Source organism: Mauremys reevesii, linkage group 2, assembly GCF_016161935.1.
Source record: "Mauremys reevesii isolate NIE-2019 linkage group 2, ASM1616193v1, whole genome shotgun sequence".
Classification (NCBI taxonomy): domain Eukaryota; kingdom Metazoa; phylum Chordata; order Testudines; family Geoemydidae; genus Mauremys; species Mauremys reevesii.
In genome coordinates, this window is record NC_052624.1 from 144,949,524 (window position 1) to 144,958,201 (window position 8,678).

At 57.3% G+C, this 8,678-nt stretch overlaps 1 long non-coding RNA gene across 1 annotated transcript; it reads left to right on the plus strand.

Moving 5' to 3' along the window:
- The first annotated feature begins 1,592 nt into the window (after positions 1 to 1,592).
- Positions 1,593 to 6,274, plus strand: LOC120396522. The gene is made up of 3 exons (XR_005593203.1): positions 1,593 to 1,673; positions 4,888 to 5,028; positions 5,948 to 6,274. It is a non-coding gene; the product is annotated as an uncharacterized LOC120396522 (long non-coding RNA).
- The last annotated feature ends 2,404 nt before the right edge of the window (positions 6,275 to 8,678 follow it).

Below are 8,678 nucleotides of genomic sequence, written 5' to 3' on the forward strand. Positions count from 1 at the left end.
AGCCGCATGCCGGCGTTATCAGCTGCATGGTTCTGGGCAACCCCCTCCAAAATGGGCTGGCATGATTCTGGGTGGTAGAAAGAGCCCAGGAATGCCTGTTAAACACCCAGCGGTCAGCCGGCTGGGGCCATGGGCAGCCGCGTCGGTTGGGACAGGATCTGTCCCTCATCGGAGCATCATCCAGGGTACGGGCACAGAGCCGGGGATCAGACAGGGCCTTTCCCTGCTCACTGCTAGAGACAAGCTTCCGAACGGCCCCAGCCCGAACCTACCTCCACCCAAAGCTCTGTGTGATGAAGTGGGACTGTTCTTAATGTGTTCTTTGGAGACTGAGCCGGGAGTATTGACCTGGGAAGGTTGCAGGGGAGTGTTGCTGGGACTATCTGCGTTGGGGGATGGGAGGCTTTCCTTGAGGGAAGATACCTGAGCACGTAACATGAGAACCCAGGAAGGGGGTTGGGGCCAGGTAACACCTCTGCCCGGGAACTGGACAAAGGGTGGTGGAGGAGCCGGGGGAGGCTGAGTGAGAGGCTGGAGGGAGTTTCAGTTTGGAGCTGGCTGGGAAAATGGAGGGGAGCCTAGATGGGCTCTGGCCTCCCAACAGGGCTCTGGCCTCCCTGCCCACCCTAAGAGGGACCTAACTGAGCGGGTCCTGTTGTCTGTGCCTGCAAGGCCTGTCTTGGACTGTGTTCCTGTCATCTAAATAAACCTGCTTTACTGGCTGGCTGAGAGTCACGGTGAATCGCAGGAAGCCGGGGGGGGGGGGGCAGGGCCTTGTCTCCCCCACCCTCCGTGACACTCTGCCTTTGGGATTCTTATCGCAGGGCGTAGTCAGTGCTGATTGCCAAACCTGTAGTGCTGGCAATCAGAAGACCCAGCATGTGACCTCAGGGCAAGTCATGCCCTGGTGCTGCCTCAGTTTACCCAGCTGTCCAGTGTGGCTAATCCTGACAGCCGCGGGAAGACAGGAGCAGGAGATGGCAAAGGGCAGTGTTTGCTGATGTTTGACAAGTACTTTGGGATCCCGAGCTGGAAGGAGCTAAAGAGAGTGAAGGATGATTATTAGAGTGCAGGGGAAAGATCCTAGAGTCCTTGGTCCCTTAATGTTGAGCATGAGAAAGAAAGAAAAAAAGAAAGAAAACCTAGATGGGGTGTATGGAGCTAGATTCCCCAACCACCTCCTGCTCTGATCCTGTCGGCCATGCCTAGCCCTGGTACTTGGTTGCCCTGTGGTCCTTGACAATGCAGCTGCAGGTTGTTTTAGTTGTCTCAGCTGTTTCCTGCTCCCCCCACCATCACCCAGAGCACAGAGCTGTCCCAACCCAGCCTCATCCACTGTTTGCCCCCTTCCCGCCTCCCCTGCAGCAGCTGGGGGAGGGTTTAACTCAAGCCCTCAGGTCGCTGCTGTGGCCCTAGCGTGGGCCAGCCAAGACCCCTGATCTCCTGCTTGGAAACAGCTGAGCCTTTTTAGCTGACGCTTTTCCAAAAAAATGCAGCTGGAGGCTGGGACCAGCCCAAACCAGTTCAATTATGGTCAAGTGACAAGCAGGGTCTTATCCTAGGACATGCCAGGGAATGCTAACTCCAGGCAGTGCTACCAGTCCTGATGCTGCAGGGGAATGATGCTCAGCTCCTTGGTAAAGCGCTCTAGATCTACGGATGAAACGTGCTAGGTAGGCATTCTTATAAGAAGTTCTTATCCCACCCCATCACCATGGTATCTGGGCTCCTTGCAGTCATGCATGAAGCACCTATCACGTGTGGGTTGTTCTCTCACAGAGGATAGTGCGTGGGAAGCAGGGGTGTGCGTGTGCGTTTTGGTAGGGTTGGTTTTAAAGGCCACGCTGCTCTGTGTTGATATCAGAGGAGGCCTGACGCCCAGTCCCGCCGCTGTAACCCCCATGCCCCTCCCTGAGCAGACCCCTGCTGCCTGTGGTCCCTGCGTTGGTGATCCTGTGAAAGCTGCTGCCTCCTGGTGATCGTGTGCCCAGCCTGCAGGGACAGCCCATTTGTATTCAGCCCCTGTGGCATCCACGGTGCTGCCAGCCAGGGCTCTGAATGAGCTTCCGCTGGGGTCTCTGGTTCCCGGGTGAAGAGTCCAATGCCCCCCCCAACCTGCCCTGGCATGGCCCCCGTGAGTAGTGAAAGCACTGAGCTCCCTTCCCAGGACCAGGCCCTGCGCCCACTGCCCAAGGGGCAGCTTATATAACGGAGCCCACACCAGATGTCAGGGTCCTGCCCATGCTCTGTGCCAGGCGTGGGGGGAGGCCCCTGTGCTCAACTGGGCCCTGCTGGCCCCCATCTCCCAAGCCCTTCACCTTCCATAGCTGGCATTTCTGTGGGAGCAGCAGCCTGGCTTTCCCATGGCATCCCATGGGTTGGGGGCTGCAAGGCTGGGCTGATCGCTGCCACCACCCCATGGTGCCCACGGCTCAGGGCCAACTGGGACCCCGCACTGCTGCCAAGCTCTGTGGGCAAAGTTTTCCAGCCAAGTGTCAGGCAAGGGCTGCTTCTTCCAGGATTTCATGCCGTGACCGAAAGCTGCCAGCATGCGAGAATAGGCCACAGGCCCGTGAGCCAGGCCTCCTGGGTTCTGTTCTCATGGTGTGACCTTAGGGCAGTCCCTTCCCCCACCCCATGCCTCAGTCTGTGTACAGTCTGTGGGTTTTGGTTTCCTAAGTTCCTCGCTGATGCTCAGCTCTCGCAGGTGCTGCTTTCACCATCTCCGGCTGGCTCGGAGACTGCGTCCCGCCTGTCAGGCAATGCCCTGACAGTGGTGCTACCAGCCAGCGTCCCCTCCCACCTGGGCTCCAGCACTGCCATAGATCTGGGCATGAAGCCCTCGGAGAGCCCCAGTGGGGGCCGAACGCTGCACCACAGGCTCCCGTGAGCAGGTCCTGCTGTTGCCAACCTCAACAGAGCAAAAAACATGAGTCAGACCCCAAAATATCAGGAGATTGGCTCTAAAAACATGGAATATTTTTGTTTTTAAAGCGCATCTTGTGTTTTTTTCTGTCTTTCAATTGTTGCTCTCGCCTGGCCCATCTCCGGTGTGTGTGGAGGGGCAACCGGTGCTGTCCACTCTCCCAAATGGTGTATCCTCGGGGGCGTGTGAGACAATAGGAACATCTGCATTCAGCTTGCCCAGGGCCAGAGGGGTCTAGTGGGGAGAGCGCTGCACAGGAGGCAGGAGAGCTGGGTTCTCTCCCCAGATCTGCTGCTAGGCTGATGTGTGAGCTTCAGTAAGTCACTTCCTCTCTGCCTCTGTTTCCCCTCCCACCCTTTGACTGTCATGTCTTCTTTGAGCTCTTTGGAACAGGAATTGTGTCTGTGCAGCGCCTGGCACAGCGGGGCCCTGATTTCAGTTGGGATCTGGGCAGCACCCGGCACAACCCCACCAATTGCCTCCATTCCCTTCGGCCCTCTGTTCCAGTGTGGATAATGACACCACTTGCTAATTAAATCACACGTATGAGGTGGCGCTCTTATTAACAATTTATATTTATTAGCCATTTGAATCCCACCAGACCCTGAGCCATTTCATATTGCAGCATGAAATGCAGCCATCTCTGGGGTGGAGCACTGCCGTTGTCTACCAGCGCGTAGCAATGCCACACCCCAGCTTCTGGCAAGGGCTAGGACAGGAAGTGCAGGCAAATCCTCTCTCCCGCTAATATCGAAAGGCGAACGTGCAGGCCAGAGAGCCCTGGTGTGTGGCCAGCACCCCTTAAATCATGGAAGCATCTGGGAAATTCTCCCAACCCGTGCGCTGGCTTCAGAAATTATTTTTGCCCTTCCCGGTGCTGAAGTGGCTCCATTTGACCTCACCCAAAGCCAAAGTCAATAGATTTTGGCCCCAAAACCTGTTGACCTCAATGGTGCCAACAGATAGCAGAACCCATGATCCTGCCCAGCTCTGCCAACTGGATCCCGGGGGGAGTTACGCAGTAGTAGTGCAGTGTTGCTTGCACCCGGGAGGATCGTGGATGGGCATGTTCCTAGCACTGGGCAGGGCTTTCCCATCCCTGGAGCCAACCGCAGAGCTCAGGGGAACAGGGCAGGGCAGCCTAATCTTGGAGCCTAATCTCAGGCTGCTCCACGTGCCCATTTGGGATGGGGGCTGGGAATGGGGTGCTCTGGGGAATGTTCTGAGCTCAGGCAGGGGTGTTGTGTACACACATCCTGCGTGTGTGAATGCATGCATGTGTGCACGTGTGTATCCCATCAGTGTGCGTGTGCATATCCCGTGTGTGTGTCCAGTGTGTTTTGTGTGCCTATCTCGTGTGTGCACACGTATCCCATGTGCACACACACACATCCCATCTGTATGTGTGTATCCTCTACATACACATGGGTTACCCATCTCTATGACCTGCGTGTGTGCACACATGTATCCCATCTGTGTGCCTCCCATGTGTGTGTATCCTATGTGAGACTGTGTCCTCCGTGTGTGTCTCTCAGGTAGCTGAGGGGTGTGATCAGGGGGTGACGCTAATCCGTTCTCTTTATGGGGACTGCTCCCACTCGGGGGGGGGGGGCCCTAGGCCCTTTCCATTTGCATCCAAAGGTCACCTGGAACACCCAATGAGTCATGGCCCCTGGCAGTGCAGCCTGGGGACGTCCTGTCCCCATGGGAAACAAGCACATGAGAACTCAGCAGGCCGGGCCAGGCCAGGGTGCGGCTGTGCCTGCTAGGCCCACAGCCCTCTCCCCGTCCCCTCACATGCATGGGGAAACCCCCCCCCCCCCCCGCAGCATGCTCCCTGCTGTGGTCTCACGGCCCCTCCCCCAACTGATTCACTCCCAGGGGAAGGGCTCAGACCCAGTGATTGGTCCCCTGGACTCTCCCACCTGGCTGCAGGCTCTCACACTGGGGATGATTCACAGGGCAGAAGATGGGGCTTTAGCTCCAGGGCCAGACACAGCCGATCCCACCAGGGCTCCATCTTCTTCCAACCACCATGCAGACACCCGGGATCCAGCCTGCAACTGAGCCAGAGGGATCCGAGCTGCCCTCTGAAAACCAGGGTGAGGATGGAGGGCACGTCTGCCGTGTGGGGGGCTCAGAGAATCCCCCCCCCCGCTGGAAATAAATACCACTCCTGTTGCATAGATGGGGAAACCAAGGCACAGAGACACACTATGCAGTGAACCAGTGGCACAGTTCGGCCAGGAACTAATTCTCTGGAACACCCTTCATGGGTGCAGGGCTGCCTCCTGCACGGCAGGGATGGGGTACTGCACGGCTCTGCTTGAAAAGCAGCATCCCCACATGGCCCCCAAGTCCAGTGAGCTCCCAGGGGACTGTCAGCCACCCCCAGCCTGCAGTACCCAGTCTCTTGCCTTTTACATAAATCTCTGGAGGCCCCTGTCTCCTAGCACTGGGGCAGGGCAGATGCTGTGGGTAAATCAGTCTGGGGGCCCAGCGCCTTCACGCACGTGCATCTGGCGCACTGGGGATTGCAGTGCTGTAGTCTGGCAGAGCAGCGCCAGGAGCAGGCGAGAGGCGAGTTGATCTAAATGAGTTGGTGACATCTGACTGCGACAGCTGCCAGTGACCTTGCACTGACATTGGGCTGGAGCTTGGTGGGAGGTGCCCATAGCCAAGCAGCAGGTGGAGGGGCCATGGGTTCCTTCCTAGAGCCAGCACAAATCAGGGCTGCTACCTGCCCCCAGTTCTAGGCTGGGTCCCGTGCTTCACCTCTGCACAGTACCATGCTAGATCCCAGCAGCCAGTGTGTGGGAAAGCCCAGAGCTGCTGCAGGCTGAGGAATCACCCACCTCTCCCCATTCCGTCCCTGCTACCAGCCCTGGGGTAGCAGTTCAAACCACTCTCTTGTGACACAGGTAGATCCCCAGAGATTGGAGCAGGAGGGTCTATTGGTTAAAGCACAAGACTAGCAGCCACCACTGCTGGATTCTAGCCCTGGCTTTTCTACTTCCTCAGTTTCCCCATCTGTAATCCAGGAAGACGTCTCATGCCTCTTTGCAAAGCCAGATGAGTGATGGCAGACAGGCACTGGGGTCAGGGTGGCACCAACCCATCTCCTGAGGGGGCTGACCTTGGATGGGAGGCACCAGCATTTCCACCCCTCATTCCTCCTATTCTACAGAGCTCATCACAACCCAGGGCAGGAACCAGCTCCTTCCCCCACCCCCTGCATAGCTTTCCAGGCTGTATCCAAGCACGGGCTGGGACATCTCTGTATGGGAATCCCTCCTGCCAAAGGGCCTGCCCCACGGCAGCAGGATCCAGCCTGGGAGAGGTCCCTACGCAGCCCTCTGCTACTAGCTGCCAGGGTTTGCTGTACAGCAGCCTCGGCCCCTGGCTGTGGTCTACACGCCTGCTGGAGGGGAAGGCGTTGCTTGGATTGTGCCTTTTAGTTTCCACACAGCAGCCTGGGGTGCCTGAAAATACTACACTAGACCATGGGGAGGGGGCCACCCAATTCACTGAGGATGAGGTACAAGGGTCTGAGATCCACCAGGCTGTGGCCCCAGCCGGCCCTGCTGGGGCAGGTGGAGAGCTCCTCAGCAGCAGGAGTCAGAACAGTGCCTGCTGCAGGGAATTCGGCCTGCTTGGCGGATGGGATCCATAGGACGAGGCTGGAGCTAGCGCTGCAGCGCAGCGAGCTGGAGGGACATGGAAGCGACAGACTGGGTTTCTGTGGGGATGCCACATCCATGGCAGGGCAGCACAGAGCACCCTCTGCAGGTGGCATCTGTGAACAAGGGAATAGCTTCTGTGATGGAGGCACACACCTTCCTCCTGACCCATCGCAGCCAGGAGAGCCACACCTGCAGGATTTATCCAGACACGTTATTAACCCACTGAACTGCTCAACAGAACAGGGGGAGCACATGCCCCTCAGCCCACTGATACAGGCCTAGGAAAGCACCCGGGGGCTCACTCAGAATCACTGCCTCCGTTATCTTCCACACTTACGTTTCCTGCTAATTTATGCTGCCGCCATGACATGGGGTGTATATGAATTAATGTAATGCTCTAATTACTGACTGCAGCCTGCAAAGCAGGAGACACTGGGGATCAGGATGAACACGAGGGCTCTGTGTGCCAGGCCAGCCCGGGCCAGGCAAATAAAGGGCTAAGCAGCACAGGTGGGTCTTAAACTGCACAGGGACAGGCATGCAAGTGAGCACTATTGCTCATGCGCCCAGGTGCAGGTGAAGCCCTGGATCACCTCATGCTAACGGGAGGCTGGTCTGGCCAGAGCTGCCCTCCCGAGCAGAGGTGGCATGTGCACCCTTTCCCCCACTCCTAGTCTACTGGACCCAGCACATACCCAAGCCATGCATCAGGCTCCCAGCATGACCTGTTGCGGTTACCTGTGACCCCTAAAGTGGTTGGAGAGCCACTATGGGAAGAACACCCCTCTCCCCCATGGAACTGCAGCTCAGAGGTCCTTGTGCCAACAGGCCCCCACCCTGGTCTAAACTTGGGGGTCGGGGTGGAGACAAGCATGGCCTTGTAACTTCTTTCCTTTGGGTTGTCCACCCCCACCCTTCCTGGGGAGGGATGGCTGGGCCAGTGAAGAAGCTGGGATGCCAAGTCCAGCATCTGTCCTAGAGTGGGGATGGTTTGGGGAGGTTGGCTAGCTGGGTGCAGTGGGTTTGCTAGGTCACAGCACCAGGAGGGCCAGTGTTCCCAGAGCAACCATGCAACATGGGTGCCCATCAGGCGGGATTCAGAGAAGTTCCAGGCAGCAACAGCACTAGAAGCGATTGGGCAGCTCCACTTGGGCACCCACACTGCAGAGGCCCATCCTAGGGGACAATGCGCTATTCTGGAACTGGTTCAGTGAGTTTCCACCCTAGCCCCAGGCAGGAGTTCAGAGGAAGTGTTAAGGACCCCACCCTCTTGTACAAAGCCCTCCAGCAGCTTCCTCTTTCCACACTAGTTCCTCTGCCCCTGCACCAAGCTGTTCTGCTTCTCACCTCTTCCCCTGGTGAGATCCCAGCACCTGCCCCCCAAGGGCAAAGCTAAGCTTTGCGCCCTTTCTCTTTTCTAGGAGTAGCAGGTTGGGCCAGAGCACAGCATAGGATTCTGCAGCCTCAGGCAAACCACTCCCACTTTCTGCACCTTCATTTCACTCCCTGTGAAACAGGCCAGGACAAGCCTTGACCAAGTGCTTGGAGATCTACTACTAAGAGCAGCAGAGAGGAAAGAGGCTTTGCAGCAGTCTCTAACACAAGCACAGGCAGGTTGCTGGAGGATACTTTACATTAGGAGATCCCCAAGACTGCAAGCAGCAAGTGGAGTACTAGAAGCCCCTTCCTTAACCCCTCCCCCCACTACCTACTGAACCCAACCACTTGAGGAAAGTTCTGTGTCAGTGCCATCTGTGTCGCTGCAGCATCATCCCTGCCTGGTAAGAGCACTGCTGTAAACAGGGGGCAGCTGTCTGGGACTGGACAGGGGAAACCAACCCTCAACCCTACCATGACAGGCTGAGAAAGTTGCCGCTGTGCCTGCCCTGCCCCCCCATCTACGCTTTCATACTCCAGTGAAACAGGAGGGAGAGTTGAGAACAGAAGGCCCATGACCATCTCTATACCCTGAGAGCAAGAACACTGTCTCCCTGTGTGGGGCACCTTCAAATTACTCCTCCCTTCCTTGTGCTAGGCTGGACCATTGGGGTGGAGGGCTTGTTCCACAG